The sequence below is a fragment of the Gambusia affinis genome, linkage group LG12 (genome assembly GCF_019740435.1).
Source record: "Gambusia affinis linkage group LG12, SWU_Gaff_1.0, whole genome shotgun sequence".
In the NCBI taxonomy this organism is placed as follows: domain Eukaryota; kingdom Metazoa; phylum Chordata; class Actinopteri; order Cyprinodontiformes; family Poeciliidae; genus Gambusia; species Gambusia affinis.
In genome coordinates, this window is record NC_057879.1 from 20,935,964 (window position 1) to 20,958,811 (window position 22,848).

A 22,848-nucleotide genomic window follows, 5' to 3' on the forward strand; every position below is an offset into this window, starting at 1 on the left:
TTTAGCTCTGCCTATATTTTTCCTTGGTTACTTCATTCGGAAGTTGCAGTTGCAACCACCTTCACACTTATTTCTTCAATGGCCCTCAAATAGTCGGCATCTGCATAAGAAGCGCCTGCCGTTTTAAGAAAAAAATATGCTAATTCCTCTTTAAATATTCCCACCCATAGCTGACTGACTCAATGCTTTGATCCACTTACTTCTCAATAAATAATTTTCATATTGGTCCAAAAATAAGACAACCTGAGTTATGAGATGTCTTTTGCTTAAAAAGTGATTTTTGAGTCTCAGATGCACTTTGATACACGTCCTACATGTAAAAGATTTGTTTCACTTTACATGAAATATGTAATACACTCACATTTGTACATCTTGCGTTTCAGTCATACATTCTGAATGTTTAATGCTAAGCTCTTCAGAAAATCCTTTACTCTAGGTCTACTTCTCAGTCTTTTAACCTTATTGTCTGTCAGCTTATGCAGTAAAAAGGTCTTTGCATACATGTGAAAACCCGTAGTCTAAAGGTTTGCTGAAACATGTTTTCTTTTATTTTTATGTTTTTTCCACTGAAAATTTAAGGCAAATTAAAACATTTTGTTGGCAGTCATCATGTTTCATCATTCCATCTGCTCTGTGCAATTCAGCAGTTCCACTGGCAATAAAAGTGTACCTTCATCATGTTGCTGCCACCACAATGCTTGACTGCTGGTTCCATTTCAGCAACACTTCAGTCTTAGTCTTGTCTGACCATACAAATTTTTTTCCTGGATTGTAGTTGGCTTTGCCTTGTTGACAGCTACAAATTTAAGTTGTGCTAACAAGTGTTAATTTTGGACTAAGCAGATTTTTCTTGGTCGTCACTGTCTCAATCAATGATGAGGTAAAGCTGCTTATAGTTTGAACTATAAATCAAATTTTGTTAAAGTTTCCAGTTCATTAGAAGTGTAATCCGTGGTGGTTCTGAGTTCTTTCCAATTTGCGTTCATAATTTTGAATTGGTGTAGGGTGGAAAAAAATATCCAGTTCTGACTTGTGCACTCAAATGCTATTTAAAATTTCTTAAAGTGATTGCACCTAAGTGTTATAAATGAATGAGCAATTGCCAAAAATAAAGTAAGTTACTCCCATGATGAGTGCATGTTAACCTCTGATCAGAGCTGTAACTAAACAATTAGTAAAGAAAGAAATATCTAAATATGCTATGTTGAAAGATGCTCCCATGTGACTCACCTCTTATATGAATCAAAATATGGGACAACCTGAAATGTTCAGCTTCTAAATAAACTTAAGTGTTGTCACTAGCAATTAAAGTTTTTGCTACGATTTGAGAATAATTTAGCAGATTGATTTCAAATTTTACCCTGGAGCACAATCCAACATATGAGACACAATTTCAGATTGAAAAGAATCTAAAGCTGAGTTAGTGAAATGTCATAGTGGCCTTTAGGTATTGCTCATGCATTTACAGGGAAGGACAGGATGTTAAAAGTTTATACATTTGGTTTGTTGTCTTGTTTCCCCAGCAGCAGGGAGTTCTAAGGCTCTGCCATCTCACACGTGGTTTCGCCTGGGGCTTTTTCAAACCCCTCCACATGACACACACACATACAAACATGCACACACAACTACACCCTCTTTCTCTTTCTCACGGTTTCTTCTTTTTCTGTCTGTCAGTTGCTCTTACTTTGCCCTCTCCCTTTCTTCCCCTGTTCAGTGTTCAGTTTGAGAGTCCCTCTAGTCTGTACCAGACCACTTCCTTCGACACACACAGCAAAAGCCTGTCTGTCAATTCCTGCACTGACAGGATGAGGCCATGCTTGCCGAAAAGTTTAACAACTATGTAAAATATATTTTAAACTGTAGTGTTAAAATACACTTTTTTATTGTATGCTACATTTAAATATCTATCTTTATATTGTATGTCAAAACATATAATAATCATGAAGAAACTGCATTGTTAAATGCTTATGACCAGATTACATGACATCAGTTTTAGTTTTACTTCCAGCTTTTATTACATTTGGGTTCTTTCTCAGCCTACACAACACAACATAATTACCTCGACGTAACAGTTTTGGCTGTTCCTTGTAGCAGCAATCATCCTCCCTCAGTTTATGTACAACCTGAGTTTCATTTGCCCTTGTATTCCCATCCTCCTGTTTTACATTCTGCAGATGTTCAGTGATGTTCAACACTCTACTGGTTTGCTGCTCTAACAATCAAATTGGCACAAACAGAATAAAGTGTCGATGCAGCATTAGTATCTATAAAATCAAGAACCATTTCAACAGATTTATACATGAACAAACTTGAAAAAATAAACTGGTTGAAAGGCTGGAGACTTGACTTTTCCTCAAAGACCTGAGTGAGCTTTGTCTTTCTCTTTCTTCTGCTTTAAAGGAGCATCCTCACTGGTGCCATGTATTTGAAGATTTGGGTTACGACACTTTACTAGATCTGAATGGTTTTCTCTACAGCATCTTTGTTTGTTTTTGATAATCTTCAGCTTTGAAAATGATTTTTCCATGGAAACTTTAGGTCATACTAAGTGAGTATTTGTTCTAAACCTGAGTAACTGATGAACTGCATCTTAAATAAATTATACCCTGAAAAAGAGCCATAAAGTCTTTACAGTGGACTGTACTTGTAAGACTACTGTAGATGTGCTCACTGAAATAAGCAAAAGATGCTTGATAAACTTATGTAACTAGTTCTATTACTAAATAAATTACAACTATGTACCAATGAGGTACGTGTGTACAAACCTCCATGTAGCTTAATAATGAAACCAACAGCACATAATATGGTTTTAAGATGAATAATATGCCCCTCTGTAGGTTGCCTGTGTGGTATATTATAGAAATTATTCTTAAAATTAAGATTAATGAGATAATTACAGAACTTATAAGAATCTTGCATGAAATTTTAGAATATTTCATGGAAGTTTCTCCAGGTCAGTGAAAGAAAATTAACTTCTAACTGGAAAAAGTGCTGGTGTCCTCAGTCCATGTGTCCTTTTGTGAAGCACTACCCCAGACTAATAGTTTGCTTAGATTAAAAGGGTGTGGAAATTCATCACACATTATGGTAGTTCTGGTTAAAAAAAAATTATATCTTTAGTTTGATTTATATCCAATCGCAGCTACAGCTACATCAGTGATTAAAACATCAAAGTATTTTGTTGGACAAGATAAAATAACATAAAGCTTATTGTTAAAATGTATTTTGTTCATAAGAACAGAGTGAAAGTCATTTGCCTCTAATGGAATTAATGTTGTCATTGTGCCTTTTTAAATGAGACTTGCATTGATGTTTATCAATGCAAATAAAGTAACTTACTAATAAGTAACTTACTAATAAACTTACTTAATAAAGTAAGTTACTTTATTTATAGGTTTACTGTCTGTATATTCTTAAATAACTATCATTATTGCCTGAAAGAATAACATATTTAGATTCCAGTTTGTCTGAGGGATGAGACTCATTGTGACTCATAACTATATATGAAAGACTATATATATATATATGACATCATTATAATAAAGACATTTACTAAAAAATGTTCTTGGGTCTTTATGATATTTCCTTTTTTTCTGTTTAATTTCTCTGTATAAGCTACTAATTAAACCACTTTGTATACATAAAGCACAAAACATAAACAGTAGTGCAATTTAGTGTTTACTATGAATAAAACATTCAAATAGTGCTACGACCTTTGTCTAAAACCATGGCGCACAAGAATGACACACAGTAAGCCAATTTGAAGTCACTGGGCTGAAAGATTGCCCTTTTAGTTGTGGCAGCTTAATCAAAAACTTAGCAAACTTTGGTGTACCAAAATGGAATAAATGTACTACCTGTAGATGCATAGATGGACGTTCTGGCCCGAAAGTTTGAATACACATTTGTCTGAGACAAAAATTCTTCAAGAAACAAGAGAAGATCAGGTCTTAAGTGCTTAGAAAATGACAGAAGGGGAAAACTAATTCTGCAGGAGACAATAAAAATTTATTTTAAGAACCAACTTACTTTGGTAATTAGAAACTCAAAATCTGTGTCTGATCACAGGTTTGCAGTAGATTCTTCATTTATCGTCAGAAATTTAAAAAAATGTAACAGTTTTATAGAATCAGTCATGCCTCTCCTTTGGCCAAATATTAACCTCCAGTTGTTCTCTGCTGAATCTAAAAGGATCATTCAAATGTGTTGAAATACTGAGTAATGTGTTGGCTATGCCAAGAAACGAACACTGTAACGCATGATCAGAGAGGTGATGGAACATTTCTTAGGACATAGAGAGGAGATACTTTGAAAGTCAGAAGTATAAAGACATTAAGAAATGGTTCCAGCACAATGGCAATCTTTCAGTGTTCAATTATTGCTGATGAAAGGCCCATTTTGTGGGGCGGATATCAGAAAGCAGGATTAGTGCAAGTGATTTCCGTGTCCTGGGTTGTTTTACATTGTCTGCTTGTAATCCTCTTGGGAACTTTTCCTGGCCTTTTATTTATTTATTTATTTATTTATTTATTTATTTATTTTTATTGAGTGGAGGATGACAAGATATGACGAAGCAGTGAAAGTGTATAAGATTGAGCAAATGCATAACCAAAAATTTCTATTACACTGGTTTCTTACTATTTTGAATAAAGAAGAGATGACTAAAAAATTCCCAAAATTTTACATTGCTCTTTTACTGATTAAATAGAACAATAAATTCAAGTTAATTTAGTTTGAATATTTTATGAAATAATCGTAAGCGTAGCGAAGTTTCTGCCTCTAACTCTATAATTGTTACTAGCTTTGATATTTCCTTTTCAGATTAATTAATGGCTTTTTTTTGTTTGAAATTTATTCCTGAGCTCAATACGTTCAATGACATAATCTTTAGAAATGTTTTTAAAAAATGGATCATGTGTGTGATCTGGTCTCACCCAGGCACTGAAGCATGCCAATGGGATCCTGAGTCTGAAGGATTTTAATAAAACACAGAAACATTCGACAGGCAGTCAGCATTTGAATAAGGCAGGATTATAAAAATGAACGATCCTGGTAGTGTTGAGATTTTGGCCGCCTGGAGCGATCTCAGAGGGAAGATTTGCCACATAATGTCCTTTCTGACAGAAGTTGACAAAATAAGACTGTCTTTCCATTTCAAAGGGGAATGTACATTTCAAACTCTGAAAAATGAACTTGCGCAACCTAACTCAACACTGAAGAAGTTCTTTTTACAACTATATGGCTGTTAAGATACTATTAAAAATACCAATCCTGGCAACGTATTTCCAAATACCCCATGCTTGAGAGTTTTGAGCATCCACAGTGCTTGTATTTGTCCGTGCTTTGTTTTTTCTTTTAACTTAGAGCTTAGTGGTGTCAAAAATTTATTATTTATATGGTTCATTTCAGATTTTCCTCTACATCGAGCAAAATTGTAATTTGAAACAAAAAAGAAAAGAAAGATCAACTGACAAATGTAGAAACAAGTAACAGGGTTATAATCAAAATGTTACCTCGTGAATCAATGTGCATTTTGAGAACATCTCAAGGCCAAAAATCATTTATATTGCCACACAATGAGACACGGGTTTTCAAAGCAGACTGAGGTAATAATGTGGGTGGGTTGATGTGATTTCTTTCAACCATCTGTCCTAAACAATATTCAAAAGACATCTGCATGACAAGTGCAAAGTAGCAAAAGGTCATGCTACTTCCCTAAGAGCAGAATTTAAATAGTTTGCTTCTTCATATTCACAGAAATTGACAATTTCTGAATTATGAGCAAAGTGGCAGTTGGCTTTATAAAGTGACAGAGATGATCAGTAGTACCACTGAGTGAAAACTATTGATCTCGTCTTGACCCTAAGGACATAGAGCCCAATGTTCTGAGAGATGGAGCAATTGGTATTAAAGTGACCAATTTCCTGAACATCTTTCTGTCTTTTTAACCACTAGAAGTTCATAAACAAGGATGATTATGATGGTTTTAAGTCATGTATTCTGGTAGCTTATAGGCAATTTTAATGTCTGTCTTTACAATTTCACTTATTTATTAGCATAGTCAGCATTTGTTTCATTGAAACAATAGCAAACATAGAGTAAGTCAAGAACAAATATAAACATAGGGCCTACAACACATAGACCAAGATAAAGGCATATTTATGCAAGATGTATAGACATATCCCCAAAGACTAATAGCAGAGTAATTGTAAAAGTATTGTGTCAGAGGAAATAAATGAAGCTCTATTTTACAGCGCTCTGTCGCAAAAAATCCATTTAGAACATTTTGGTTATAAGATGATCAATTGTGAAAAATGTTTGCTGTTCCGGTATGTCTCAAAAAAATGAGAAAATCTTGGAAAACTTCAGTAATGTCGCTAATTTCAAAAAATGAAACTCTTGTATTACAAATTCATGACAGAGTAAAAATAGAGCCTTAATTTAGAGGATTATGGCATATAAAAAGTGAAAACCTAAAGTTTAGTATATCAGATAATTGGAAAAATGTGGAAAAAGTTAAATATCGGAAATCCTGGTGTCTCTTTTTTATCAGATATTTCAACTAAAATTCCTGCAAAAGATCCCTCAGCTTTTAAATGCCCTTCCAGTCTGGGTTAGTCAGCTACACAGTCATGGGGATTTATTCAATCATCAAAACAATTACTAGGCTTGAAATACTTTACTGGGTTCAAGTAAGCTATATATTTATTTTACTTTCTGAAGTAGGTGGCAACAAGCATTACATTTCTACATGATATTCCTTTTTTTGTTGTTGTTGTACCCCTTTTTTATCAATTAGTTGTCATTTAACAGTACTAGAACCATGACATATATTTAAAGACCAAGGCTTGAATGAAGAGCATTTGTGGTATAGCATGTGTTAGTTTCTTTGAGATAAAGGTGAGTAACTGTTTTAATCTTCCCACTGGATTAAAATGCCAAAGACAGTCTGGGCAAATCCATAGCTCTCTATTCACAGACATGTGCTTGCCCCTGTGCATATCTACAATCTGCTTAGTATTCCAAGGCAGGTGCAGTGCATTTTTTTAGATGCTGATCTCTTTCCAGTCCATCCGTTGAATTGTAATAGGATATTTGAATGATGTTACACATTAGGGGTGTAGAAACAAATTTATGGTAGCCATTATTCCCCATAATAACAGAGGGAACACCCTGCTATGATATACTGTATAGTCTTGTCTGGTGGCAAATTGCTGTTTAAGTTAATTTGTACAGTGGTAACATTGGAATCCATAAATTTATATTGTCTTAAACAGTGGGTATTATCTCTGTGGACAGTCTAAATGTGCATAAATAAAATTTGCATCTTAATTTACCCAACAGTACAATATAACTTCCACATACTCAAAACAAACCTTTTCCCAGCCAGTAAAAGTCAGTTTTTCCTGTTTATTTGAGATATCTGTTGCTATTTTTTTTTTTTTACAAAGATACATACATATATAAAGAGAGATTTTGTGGCGTGTAAAAACTTCCTCAGTCATGCTGCTGCTGTCCAATAATTTTCTAATTTTGGGACCAGTAAAGTACATGTTAGCTCTAAATTATGAAGAATCAAGACAGAAATGCCAACTGTGTGCTTCAATCAGTGTGTAAAACACAATGCCACCAGCAGTGGGGTGCAGCATAAGACTGGCTCACCCTGTACTTCTTTCATGTATTTGAACAGGCAATGCATAAATTTTACCATAAATGTTGGAATCATGCAAAAAAGGTTTGCATAACAGTCAAGTGGGCAAAAGAATTTTCTCCTCCCACTAAACAATGTTGGTATTTTACTTGTCTTGATGGCAGATGAGGCACTGACTCACTGCAATCACCAAAAACTAATATTTTTAAAGATTGATGCTTCCTACTTCATAAACAATTCATGATTAAAAAGAAATGAAAATATATATATATATCCTGCAGCCAAAAAGATTGTGGATCACCTGAAAATCCGTTGAAACTACTGTAACATCAGGCGGGTTACCAAACAGCAAGGTTAAATTCAAATTGAGAAAAACCGCTGGTTCAAACAAGTAGTTACAGTAAAAAATAAAACTGGATGAATAGTGAAATAAATTATTCCCTTTCAGTTGACCTCTTTTGAAAATATCAGCAGGTTAATTATAGTAAATCAAATCAGTTTATAGGGAATGAGGAAAAGACGAGAGTACTGAACTAAAATCATACTTACACTTAACAGTGATGTTTTTCTTTTCTCTAACTTTGTGACTAGTGGTTGAAGCAGTATTAGTTTTAGGCCAAAGAGTGATTTGACTTTAGCTGTTAAGTGTTGAATTATCACTGTTGCTTGTCTTGTGCTCACACTTCTCTTTTAGAGAACATCTGTCTGAATGCATGCTCAGTCTGCCTAACTACCTTGAAAACACTGCTTTCACACATTTCTTCTCAGTGCGCCTGAAGCTAAAACTTTTTCATATGCTTCACAAGTCATTATAAACAGCTAGTAATTCATTTTAGTTTTGGCAATGATTTGTATGTCATAGTACAAATGAACACATACATAAATTTCAGAGATAGTTGTTCAAATAACTCATTTATGAACATATGCTTTGGAAAATGTCTCAAAAATGTATTGAAGCTATTTTAAATCATATCTATGTTTACCATATCTATGTCTTGTTTATTCTTTCAGGAACTTTTCTACAGCTTTCTTTACCAGAAGGCATGATTCCTGCAGAAAAAATCAGATATACACCATAATCCATCAATGGCAGGTAGGATGGGAATGTAAAGAATTTGACTCTGACAAGAACAGACAGGTTGTCTGGTAATTACCCCAGTGCCTTTGTGAGCAAACAAAAAATACCTTCTCTGAGATAGTTGATCTAACTTCACATATTCCTTTCATACCTTTAAAAAAGTGAAGGATGAAAACAAAATGGTGTCTGCAAAACATTTTAGAATAGTGCAAGATGTCATTCATTAAATGTCTGCAACATTACAATACAATCTATTCGAACCTTAGAACCTCTACCGTTCCTCCAGATTTTTCTTAGCATCTAAGAGGCTACACAATATCTTATTTACTGTTCACCATTCTCTTAGTTTATTCACTTTGATGATGAAGTGATTTTTCTTGTAGCGATATTTGTGACCCAGTACATATCAAAGATGTAGATGACAACAACAAGGTTATTATTTGAGGTTGCAAATTAACATCACCAAACACCTGGACTGAAGTGTTCAAAAGACTCTTCCATATTACAGCTAGGGATGGCTTTACAGAGCAGAGTAAAATAAAGGTTATGTGGCAGCAAGCCAATATTTCTGTTTTAGCGGGGCCACTGTGTGCTGTTCACAATGTTGGCAGTTTAAAAAATTGTGAAGATTGTTAGATTCCTATTTATCATAGAAAAAATTACTTATTTGCTGTTTTTAAGATCTAATCTATTGTTCCAGATTTACAATACTTAGACTGTAAGCACATCTTGACTGAGACAACTGTGGAAAGTTATTTTTCTAAATGTCATTCACATGCCTACTCCTGATGTTCTGATCAATCAGTTTCAGACTCGTGTGTCCAAAGAACATCATCCCAGATATTCTGGACTTTGTCTGCATTCTCTCTGGCAAACTGGTCTAAAGTGTTCTTAGAAAGGTTTGCTCCCATAAAAGCTAAGCTTGTACACTCTCTTTCTAATTGTACTGCAGTAGTGTTTCATATGGTCAACGTGGGCAGTTGCCCAGAGCAGCATTAGAAAGGGGATATTACTATCTTTAAGTTGTTCCCTGAAAGAATTTTGCTTTGCATTTAATGCATGAACAGTGAGTGAGGAGTTGACACCCCTGGTGTTGTCAAGGTGCACTTTTTGCCACTGACAGAGGAAATGTATTACCTTAATGAGCTGCACAGCATTTTGCCCCGCCCACATCTGAAGGCATTTCCTGGAATTTGATTGATTTTCAGGAAGTATGGTTGTTTGGTGATGTCAGTCAAGTATAGCAAATGATATAGTGAAGCACAAGCTGACCTGTTGCCTCCTCTCAAGCGTTAGCCACAAAACCTCTGTGCTAAGTTAAGTGAGATGCTTGTTTCTTTGGTTGTTTGTTTTGTGGAAGTAGCCATCATGAAGACAAAAAGGAGCGCTTACAGGGAACAGCATGACGCAGCTCACAGGACTGTTGCTAGCTGTGAACAGGATGTTCTATCACAGCTGGATGGAATTCCAAATCAGTGAAGGTCCAAGAAACATGCAAAAAGCAAGACAATTATTTAAGGTGAGCTGGTATTTATTTGTTGTGTAGTTGGCAGTGGTGGTTCTAGACCAGATTTATCAAGGGGGCGGAGTGTTCTGTGCTCAGGGGGCACAGAACAAAATAATAAAACAAAATACGGGGCAATATTTCTATGTTTGATAAATTAATACAGCCATAAAGGCACTTGCAGCTCCACTGCTGTAGGTTGCAGACTTCTGATCTTGCAGTTTAAAACTATGATCCAATCTACCTGTTCTACAGAGGCACTGGCCTTTGTTGGTCTAGCTCTCTTGCTAGATATAGCAACAGGAACTGTTCATTTTATGGCTTTCTTATGAAGACATAAGCAATTCTATCATTGTTTTTATAGATAAAATTAGATAAACAGAAAAAAGTATCTACGGTCATTTTTATGTCAAATTACACTGTTTTTTTTTTTTTCTCTGTCTTTAGTTTTCTTTAATTGTGTAAGGATAGCTTACTTAGCTACAGACCACAAACTTATCATCTAAGCTCCTGACCCATCAGTTATATCAGGCTTTAGTCTTTTTTCCTTTTTTTTCTTGGTGTTCACCATTCCCAACATAGCATGCACTCCAAATATGTCACGACTAACGCATGAGGGAGCCTTTGTCACATCTGTCTCCCACACAAAAGTCAACTAACCAACAGGGAACCTTTGTGAATTTGTCAGGAACTGAATTTTGCACTACAAGAATACACGATTAAAATGATTATATGAAAGATAAGCCATCTTTCATGAGATGATATTTAAGGTCTATGTGCAAAAAGAGACCTCATGTGTATACTCATGGGGAAACGTACTGAGAAAAGATGGAGTCAGCTGTGCCACATTTTAGCATGGATATGTTATCTCTAGCCTTTTCTTTGTGCGGTGACTCAAAGCAAAGTAAAAAAAAATATTATAACTGTGTGTGAGTAGCATATCTTACTATATTAGTCTATACCCAATGTAGTGAGAAAGCATTTCTTAAGCCAACAATTTCCAATCTTCCAAATAGTTAATCAACAAACAGTATTTATTTAACAGTATAACAAGTTATTTATTTAATAACTTGTCAAGAAGGTCTAGGGAAAGAAAATAAACACCAGCATCAATCTTGTTAAATGATCTTTACTGTGTAATTTATAATTTACCTACAACTCTTTAGTTTCTTTAACAACAAACCATAAAGATAATTTTATAATGGTTCTAAAAGTGATTGCTAACTGCTTTTAAGCCTTTGTCAATTAATCAACATTTTTTGTTTGTTTTTTTGCAACAAGATTAATAACCTATTCAACTTTTAAATACTTATTATAGCCACACCAAATCTTCCGTTGCCTTATGACGAACTGCTTTGTCCTGAAATTTTAAGTTGTTTAGAGCCATATGCTTAACTCAGTTTTATATATTATTTAACCAGGTTCAAAAATCAATATGGTTAAATCTTTTTACGACACTGCAGCATGGAAAAACAGAAGGTGACTAAAAATGAAATTTGCTGCGCTGTTTCCTAAAGTCAAAAATTCTTATTGGTGATTGACAGCTATAAACACCTACATACATAAATTGCAGTTCAAAGGGGTTCATTTGCATCGACAACAAGATGGTTTTTGACAATTTCCCAGCTGCTAGCTGTGGGAAACTTCCCGGAGATAATGATATCCTGCCTGACAGATTTGGTGCAATCAAACTCGATTCTGCAGGTTTTCCTCTTTGTGCATACTCCACCCCGACAAGGACGTTTTCAGCTAAAAAGTGATGGGTTCTGCAACTATTGGGAAACTTGTGCGTCCAAGAAAAAAAAATAAAATCAAAGGCCTGACTCTGTAAGGATGGGAAACTTTGTGAAATTACTCTGGGTGGATGCAACATTCTGAAATCATTGGCGCATGGGCTAAACAGTTGCTTCCAAATTGTGTCCAGTTTTTTTTTCTTCTATTTTTTTTTGTAATAGTGCATTGTAAAAGTTCTTGTACCCCCAATGCCTTCTCACAGTATAAAAGCAATCTTATAATACAAGGTGTTCTACTGGGACTTTGTGTGGCCAATACAAGCCATGAATAATTGCAAAAGCAGAATGAAAATGATGCATGGGTTTTATTGCTTCATACATGTTCATTCCCTTTACTCTAAATAAATCCAATATAAACAAATGGAAAATAGAAATGTGTTATTTATTCTCAGTGTATCCAGCTGTTCTGTGTCGACCTGCCAGGTTTGTTAGAGAACAAAAGTGAGCAAATCCTGTTCATTTATTCATCTGAAAATAGGACAAAATCTATTAAGACATAACCCTCGGCCTAAGTTGACACATGAAGGCAAGGTCATAGATCCATTGTATCTCTAAAAGAACTGTAGCAGTGTAAGAAAGAACAGCAATTATGTGGTCATATGAAAATGACTTTTCTTTTTCCTTTTTGACGTTAACACTGTCTTTGACAGTACATGAACACTGACCATAAACCAAAAGACGCCATAGCATGGAGATAGCAGCATTATGCTGTGGGAACGCTTCTCTAATTTTGTGCTATTTTATATGTATCACATAACATCCAAGTAAATTACATTTCAGGTTGTTTGTTACATGTAAAAATGTAAAAATAGCCATAGGGTGTTGATACTTGCAATGCACATTAAAAATGTAAAATAAATAAATATAAAGGAATAACATAAGTGACAGCCGAGGACAGAGGAACTGCAGCTGGCAATTGTGTGCTTATTAGTTTTGGTAGCAGAGGAAAAAATAAGGCAAAGAAAGAGACAGAAAGCTGACGGGTAGAAATCAGACATGTCAGTAATTCATACTACATCAATGAGTGTTGTGAAGATGCGCAGGGGGAATAAAAAAAAACTTCACTGCAAGAATGGTGGCATTGTTGTTGTCTTGATCATTATTCCAGCCACATGGGGTCTGCATGTTGATGTGGTGCTGTGTTAATGTTTGATATAGAGTACCTCACATCCCAGCTGGGGAAAATACTGACTAATGGCATGAGCAGGTTTGAGCAAATAGCCGCAGAAAATAAGAAGATGAGCAGATGCCCGACTTACTATTGCATTAAATTGCAGATTACAGATAAAATTCTACTTGACATGCCTATTGTTTGTTTGATGAAAGTTAAAGACAAAAAGCTGATTTAGCTGAAATATTTCATACTATGTATTGCAAACTATTATTTATGTTTAAACAAACTAGTTCATGATCAAAGCATTTAACCATTATGCATCAGCATTTTTTAAGTTTATAGCTATGTAACCTTTCTGGATGAGCCAAAACAACACTCCAGGTATAAGGTAAAGGAACGACGTAAAAAGCTCAAAAAGTTGATTTTGCACTCTACTCTCCTCCCTCCCCTCTAAAATCATTGTTGCTGTGTGCATTTGCAATCTATGTTTTTCTTACCTTCATGACATCTTTAGCCTGTCATCTAGTATTGATTTTTGCATATTTCTCACTGAAATATTAACATTTTGGAATGGTGAGATTTAAAATTAATTTTCCTACATATCATGGCTGATTTGTTTCAAGTCATTTGAATGAACTCAAACCAGAAGGGATGTATTTTACAGTGCCCTTAAAATACATCCACATGTGGCACTTTGTTTAACCCAAACAATAAATTAACCTATCAGAAGCATAAAAAGCCATGACATCAGCTAAGCTTTGAAATTTTATGTAAAGATATAGTATTTGGAGCATACATAAGGTTTAGCATTTAAAAAAAACCCAACTAAATATTTGGCTGGGTTTGGTTTGATTGAATATTTTTCTTCCTCGTTATGCTGACATTTGTGAAATAAAAATGGTGTAATACTGACCTACAACACAACATATTTAGTCTGATTCAGTGTCTAACAATGAGAAACAAATTTTTTTATACAGTTTTCTGTTTTTAGCCGGATAAAGGTCATGGCGTCGTTCATCAATTAGCATATCAATTATGTCATCATGCAGCATTTACACCCTGACATTTTAAGTTTTCTTTTTTTTTATGTTTAATTCACTGCTGTTCTCCTTGGTTACATAAACTGTATTTAATTCTGATCAAATTCCCATAAAGTTGCTCTCATTCACATATCGCAATTCTTTTGTTGCTGGAAAGAAAAACGAGGCAAACATTTTGACTGAAGAGTCATTCATTAAAACTAATTGCTGCCCTTTTTAAAGCTCTATGGGCATTTTGAATCTTCTTTCTATTTAAGGAGAACCAAAATCATCACACACTTAAATTAATTATGTTTTTGCTGTTATTGGGCTACTTACCTGGACAGTGGTCTGAGAGAAAAGTGACAGAATGCCTTAAACACTTGCTTCATTCCTCTGCTTATCTCTGCTATCATAGCTGCAAAACCCACCTTGAGACTTCTGCCCAGTAACAACAAAATCTGAATGCAGAAGAAGAAAAAAATTATTTGATGTATACGTTTAAATGAACTTCAGTTTATGTTTTAAAGTGAGGAAGAAAGCATAATAGTCAAGTTTAAAGTGTGGAGTGAGGCATGCATCATCAACTCTCTGTGTGTGTTAGTGGCTGTGTAATGACTGTGCACGCACCCACACTGGCAGACATACAGTAGTGAATCAAACTCCTGCCATGGAGCGTAAAGGTTGGAGCACTTTTCTGCTTTAAGTAACAAAATAAATACAGGTTACATCTTTCATTCACTCCTGAATAGAACACCTGTTAATGATACTCGGAGAAGCTGTCCTCACTGCTAGTGAATCAGGAAGAGTGAGTGTACAACACTGACTATGAATATAAACCAAAATAACATTTGCAAAATTTTTGAAGTTTAAAAATTGTATTTATTTTTTAAATCAAGCCATACCTGATACAGTCTTTTATTAAAATTAAAGCCCTCAGATAAATAAAAGGTTTGTTTGTTTGTGAATCGGCACTAAATTCTGCTTGTCCCAGCTGATTTGTGTTGTCATGGATTTCATTAATTAACATTAATTCTGCCAACCTTGGCCCCAAAGAGTCTGAGAATCTGCTCTTGGGTTTTTAATAATTTACCTGAGCATTGCAGCATTGATATGTAGTAATGGTACAAACTGCTTAAACTTTTACAACAGTGGCCACATGTACTGATGATTAGTTAATCAAGGGCTTTTAATTAAAAAAAAGGCTGCTAATTAGTCTCAGTTCCTGTGGAAGCAGTAAATGAGTGCTAAACCTGGAGTTAATGTAGAGTTATCTCCACCACACTGTATTATTTCATGGGTTAAAAATGGCTCAATTAAATAATGAAGATGAAAGTAACAGAAAAAATGGTTCAGAAAGGTTGGCTGTTGTTGTAAAGAGGAGGTAGTGATTACATTGTTCCATATTACCTACTCAGCTAATAACCTCTGAGAGGACAAACAAGGTCACAAAGATTATACATAACAATGGTGAAAAAGATGTTCATATTCACACCTAATGGCAGTTTTATAAGTACCAACATTTCCTGTCTGAGGAAATGTGCCTACCTGCATAAAACCCATTGAAACATTTAGAGCCTAATCTTAAAGGGGCAGTAGCATATATTTTCCAGGTCATAAGGCCATTTCATAGCACAGTGTCTTTCCAGCACTCTGCCTTCAGCATCATCATAACAACGTTTCTCCATTAAGCCTGTAACAACGTTACTTTGCTCTGAGAAGTAGTTTGCATAAGTTCAGCAGTCACGTAGTTTCACCAGGTGTTTCCTAATTGCTGCTGCCACTAGTCTTCAGAGCTGAAGAGGGCGTTCCGCAGGAGGGATGCTTTGTGAGGCAGAAGCTCGGCTTGGAGACTGCAGCCTTGAGGAATTTGGGCACCCATAAATTGCTGCCACAAGATATTAAAGGTTTCCTTAACCATGCAGGTATATTTTTGATGAGCTAATAATATTATAATGTGATATTAACCTCAAAAAAGTTTATTTTACATAATACCCCCACTTTTGTTATTTTTTTTTATATTTAGTTTACTTTGTAAAAAAAATGCTAATGAGATACAGAGGTGTAGGAACTCTCAGCCTTAGTGGCAGAAAGAAAATATCTCTGACACATAATTCCACCAGTCTACACCGAACTCTTAAATATAAAGACAGAGCCCTTGAAACTCTGTATAAATGCTAATGGTGCAGTAGAAATGTGAAACAAATACTTTATTTTTTCCAGTTCAACTGAATCTTCAGATCACAATCCTTTCCCAAACACAGCCCGACCAATCGACAGCATAATTGATTTCCTGATTAATGTCCTGGCCCACCTACGAGCACTGCAGCCTAGAGACATAATTTTCTCTTCAGCATGATCAATAGCTGCATCAACATAAATAAAAGCTGAGAAGAATGGAATTTGGTTTAGTCACGGTACTGAAAGCTTTCTTTCCAACTTTAGAACTTGTATTGAGATTTTTCACAGAAATATGTACTAAACCATAAAATACAACTATACTAAACATTTAGAAATGAATGTTTCATGTTAAGTGATTAAGTAATACTCAAAATGTATAGTTTATTTTTCAAATTCCCAGACAACAGCAGAAAGCAAAACATTCTAGTATAAATTTGACAGAGCTCAAGTTGAACGTCATATTTAGTGGTGACACTGAAGCCTGGCAGAGGAAGAGCTGCTGCAGTGCTGGACTGCTGACCTCTCACTAACTTGTCTCTTTATGATGAGCAGTGATTAAATATGTAGTGTGCAGTCATCCTATTTTAGCATCTTGCTCCTTCATCATTTTCTGAAATTTGGGTTGAAAAAAGTCATCCAGACTCATTAATATCCCCTACAGATAATACAGGATGAATCTATGTTTCACATAATTGTACAAAAACATGGTATGTAAATAATAGTGTGGGACCGTTATTACTCTTCAATAGATTGATACTCATCTATGATGAGATGCTTATGATTCTTTGTAACTTCTTCACAAACTATGCCTTTGGCTAAAAGATGCAAATGCAAATAAAGACAGACAGCCTGATTTAATTGATAGTAGCTGTGACCTTCAGAGTGAAGGCTGAAGGTGCCTCTCCAAGGTATTTGGTTAAAGATATGCACTGTTGTGCCTTTTATTTTTAGTCGCATTGATTACCTCAACAGCGTCTTCACAGATCTGTCCAACAAATCAATCAAACAGCTGCAGCTGATCCAGAATGCTGCTGTTCACGTTCTCACTAAAACCAGGAAGATAGAGCACATAACACCAGTTTTAAAGTCCCTCCACTGGAATAAACTTTAAAATATCATTAGTTTATAAATCACTGGATGGCTTAGCACCACAATACATTAAAGATCTGCTATTGTCATAGCAACCTTCCAGACCCTTCAGGTCTGCTCTGCATCCCCACAACCAGAACCAAACGAAGAGAAGCAGCATTCAGCTTCTATGCACCACAAATCTGCAACAAACTTCCAGAAAACTGTAAAACAGCTGAAACACTGACTTCCTTTAAATCTCGACTAAAAACCCACTTGTTTAGAGTTGTATTTGAAATGTAATCAATTACAAATTTAATGATGGAACTTGACTTAATGTAATGTTTTTATTGTTGATTCTAAGTTTCATAACTTTGTGTTTTTGTGTTTGTTATGATATAAAGCACTTTGAAATGCCTTGCTGCTGAAATGTGCTATACAAATAAAATTTGATTGATTGATTTTATTTACACTTCACGTTTGAAATGATTTGTCATGGTTTAATTTCATAACAAAGGAAATATTTATCATTTCCAAATGTGTATATTTGAAACGTAGACATGCATTTTTAACTGTTTTCAATTGTTTAAAAATGTATTTGTGTGTGCTGTGGTGGCGTAGGGGATAGCGCGACCCACGTTTGGAGGCCTTGAGTCCTCGACGCGGCTGTCACGGGTTCGATTCCCAGACCCGTCGACATTTACCGCATGTCTTCCTCCTTCTTCTTCCCCCCTTCCTGACAGCCTACTTTCAAATAAGGGACACTAGAGCCCACAAAAGACCCCCTGGAGGGGAGAAAAAAAATTATTTGTGTTGTGGTACCATAAATACAAAATATTGCATAAGAAGATAAAAGCCTGTCAGGTAAAATGATTACTCTAATTAGATATACTGATCTTATGTGAGAAGAGCCTGAAACTAGATTCTCCTTTCACATAATCTCAACAGCTAAGCAACTTGCATAAATGAAATATTAGAGAATATGCAGATTAGATAAGACTCTGCATGTGTCTGTTTTAATAGAAACATGTTTAAGTAAAAATTTATTTTTAAAATGGGTAGTTTATATGATTGTCAGGCGTCAGGTTCCTGCTTTTCTTGTCCTTTACTTCACTAGAATTATCATCTACTTCCACTTAAATTTTTAGATAACATTAGGTATTGGTCCTTTGCGAGTACTTTCAGAGTTAAAAGAAGCACAGACTTTGTTTTGCATTCACAAATCATAAAACTTTGCTTATTGAAACATACATCAACATCTTGATGTACATTTTGTTTCTAGAACTGTGCTGCTCACGGTGGCAGCATGTTGGAGTAGCTCTTTGATATTAGTTCTACTTTATTCTTTTTGCAGACTTCTCATGACGCTTTTTTTTTGGTTTAGCCGTTGCAAGTTTGAACAAATATACTCCTTGGTTTTGAATGTTGTGTAGCTGTAAGGACTTTTACTCTTGCTTTTTTACTTTTGGACAGTTGCTATGATGCTTAATCGTGGTAAGGGTGTCTTGTTTTTACAACTGGGAGCAGCTGATTAGCATCTCAACAGCTCAAATAATACCTGAACTACAACCCCTAATACCTGAACTTCAGCCTATAATCCCAGAGGAGTTGAGAAAGAGGCTTCCATGAATGCAGAGTAGGACCAACGAACAGAGAGAGAAGGAGGAAGTTCAAAACAGCTCTTCCATCAATTTATGCTGAGCACTGCCTGGCTTTCTGACAATGCGGCCAGACAGAGATTCAAAGAGAAGTGGAAAAAGCAAACAAGGGGAAATAGCAGTGCCTGCAAACAACTGAAAGTGTCATCTAGGGCATGTTACTGTGGAATATCATCTCTGCTGCCTGGAAATTGAATTGTTGTTATGTTACTGTACTGTCATATTGTCAGAGGCTTCTTTAGATTTGTTGTAAGACTGACCACTAGTGGAGATCCATCCTGCCCAGAGCATCACCATCCATTATGGCTCTTTGATACTTTGGCAATGCGATTTACATCAATACTTATTTTCCAATTTGGTATAAAATAGTTTGTAATTGATTTGAATTTCATCATATTTTTTATTTTATTTACAGGGGATCAGTAATATTGTTAAATTTGCAACAACCAAAAACATTGCTAGAAAGCTTGTAACTCTCTACTTGAGTTTTTTCTTTCCAAAAAATAAAAGCATTTCAATTTGCTTTTTGCCACTTTAGTCCAATTCAGATGGCATTTATCTGGGTATTTATTTTAATTAAAGCTTTATTTGGCTTTATCTGTGACATTCAACTTACAATGTGAATGACACTTGTGTACCTTTGTGCACAGAGTGTGTAACACTGGCATATTCAGAGCAGTTATTCAAACTGTCACTGGGGAAAGAGAGGCTTTACTTTTATTGAGAGATTTACCAGAAATTTCTTTCTGTTTTTCTTTCTACAAATATAGAAAGTACACATGGGTAATTTACCGTCAAGCCCTAGTAAATCATTTGAAAAATGAATTGTAATTTATTTGTAGCAATTGCCATCCACATTTGACTTTGAAAGAATAATTAAAGTTTTGGCTAAGTGTAGCTCTGGGATATTTTATATTCTGGAGAAGTGATGGGATGGTAAAGCGGCCACAGATATTGATTACTGCTGGGATTACAACACCATGAGCATCGCTCTCAGTCCAACAATGTAATCATCAGCCCTCTGCTTGTAATGCACAGGTCGCCTCGGCCCCCCCACCAAGGGAGGAAAGGAGAGGCAGAGGGAGAAGTGTGATCGGACGCAGAACAGATGGACAATGTTTCATTTGACATTGTCCTTCGGCAAATGAAAACTTTAAGGTTGAAATTTTCCAATCAGGATTTTTGTTTAAGATTATTTTGAAACAAGTTCTTTGATATAGATGTGTGTATTTAGTGGAATATTTTCAGGAAAGATAGTTTTATTCCCACCTTGAAAATGAATTTTATTCATTGTGAGGGAACAAGAATGCCCAAGAAGAGATTTAGATTGCTTCTTCTTTCGGTGAAAGCTCTCATCGGTGCCTGCTGTAGATTAGATTCCTGAATGTGGAGAGGTAGATGCTATAGAGAAAATGTGGATTTAATTTTTTAAAAATCTGTGACTTCACTTACCTTAAAACTATTTCACTGCTGTATGGTTCTTATAACTTTTTCTTTTACCAAATCAAAACTCTCTGTTGATTTGCCTGTATGTCTTTTGCATAAAGTTAAATCTCAATATAGAAAGCTTTAGCAACCTTTCTGCTAGATTCTACTTGACATTTTTGTGGCTTCAGCAGAGCTGACTCAGTAATGGCTCTTTGTTAGAATGCCTTTTTACTGTGAAATGAAAAGTGCTCTTAAGATGGTCAAGGGTGTATTTTCCAGTTCTTTGAGGCCCCGTAGCCCTAGGGCGTCCCTTGAAGCAACTCCCCGTCTGAGTCACAGGAGCCAGTACATCTGAAGGATAGCGGGCCAGGTGACATCATGGTGTTTCTGTGTTCTCTGAAGCAAAATGTCACATTGACAAACTTTTCTGAAACTTCCTAACAATAAAAGCCTTGCTATTTTTTTCTCTTATCGGATTTGTCTGTGCAGTTATCCTTCTGAGACTGTATTCATACAGAACCAACATTTGAATCTGCACTTATATTTTAAATGTTTTTGCTTCAGAAATTGAGAATTTATATATACTAAGTATTTAATATTTGAATGGCCAAGTATTTCACAACAAAAATTGCTTGATCTTGACATCAACTAAAAGCCTTTCTGCTGTTGATGGATACTTTTGGGAAAAAAAACATCTATCATACTTAATCCTCTCAATGATCAGTGGGTGCTGCCATGGGCTTTCCCTAAGTTCCAACCACTCACTGGTTGCCCAGTGAAATCCACTTCTGGCATCTTTAGGAACACCTTAACTACTTTTGTTGTTGAGAAATTGGCAACACTGAGTCAGTAACTAAGCACACTAATTGGACTAGATTGCAGCACTCCTACCATAACAAAATAGGCTACATTCAGCTCAGCCAAAAAAATTAAAAACAGGAAATGGAATTGCTTACTATTTTCATTAATGTTTCTGCAGCATCTGCAGAAAACCTTTCAGTTAGCCAATTCCCCATGACGTTTCTCTTGACTTTGATTCACTTCTGAAACTGTTTCATAAAACAGTGGGACGTATTTGGATTGCTTAAATATCTTGCAAACTGCTAGACACCAGTGCAGAATAAGTCCAACAGCAAAATCCTAGTAAATATTCCCATACTTCGATATTCAAACTGACTCAAGATGGTGAACACCAATACATAATTGTACCAAAGGCTAAATAAACTCTGGCCTGGAGCATTTGATTAAGTATTAAGATATTTTGTGGATCACACTATCTACCATAAATGATTATTTCCCAGAAGTTCTTAAAAAATGTGTGTGAAAGCAATATAATGTAAATACAAAATCAATTAATGAAATGAACAAAATGCATAAACAGAAATGCATGAAATAAAAAATTACTAACACATTAAGACGTATAATTGAACTTATGTGAATGGGGAAAATAAGGTTACAATTGGAAAGTTCATTAAAACGTCAAAAGAACTAATAGTCTTTGAACTTGATGGGTCCTTATTCATTGATGTGGAAAAAATACTTTTCCAGAACACTCTTCAATGGAGACAATGGAAGAATATCTATATTGAGATATAGGTATCCATTCATCCATCCATCCATCCATCCATACATACATCTATCCATCCATCCATACATACATACATACATACATACTAATCTAACAGCAAGACTAGTTAGATTATTTCTTTTGATAGGCTTCCTCCTTTGAGAGGTTGGGATATTTCAGCTGTAGGTGAAATCAGCATTTGTCAAAGCTGGTACAAATGTCTAAAACGCAGGTCCACATTTAAGTAGAAGGGTATGAAGTGACCTTTTGAAAATTTTGCCCTTTTTTATGTCTAAGTCAGGTACAAAATGGCAGAAACTGCAAAAGTACCAAATAACAATTTGATGAAATGACCAGCACTCATCAGTATTGTCCAGAAGCTGGATCACTCTTGGTCAGGGGTCTCTAACTCCGGTCCTCAAGACTTGCTGTCCTGCAACTTTCAGATGTGTCCATTCTCCAATAGTCCTGAATCAAATGATTGACTCATTACCTGGCCTTGGCAAAAAATAATGACATGCTGAGACAAAGCATTAGCTATTTGTTTCAGGTATGCTGGAGCAGGACTGCATCTTAAAGTTGCAGGAGAGAAGCTCTGAAGGACAGTATATTTTGCAATTCATTTTTAATAGTAAGATTTTACTTTTTTGTGCAATAAATCGTAATTCGTATCACCTAATTCACTTATTGAACTAAATCAGTCTTTGAATATGTTGCACCTGTGTACAGAAACATCTGTAAAAGGCTTTCTTTGTCATCTCAATACACTAATCATAGCCAAGAAAGA

General features: G+C 35.3%; 1 long non-coding RNA gene across 1 annotated transcript in view; it reads left to right on the forward strand.

Moving 5' to 3' along the window:
• The window catches only part of LOC122840851, a 37,905-nt gene extending 16,968 nt beyond the window's left edge, over nucleotides 1-20,937 (forward strand). The window contains exons 2-3 of the long non-coding RNA XR_006372298.1: nucleotides 8,663-8,744; nucleotides 20,105-20,937. This is a non-coding gene — a long non-coding RNA (uncharacterized LOC122840851). The remainder of the gene's footprint in view (nucleotides 1-8,662; nucleotides 8,745-20,104) is intronic.
• The last annotated feature ends 1,911 nt before the right edge of the window (nucleotides 20,938-22,848 follow it).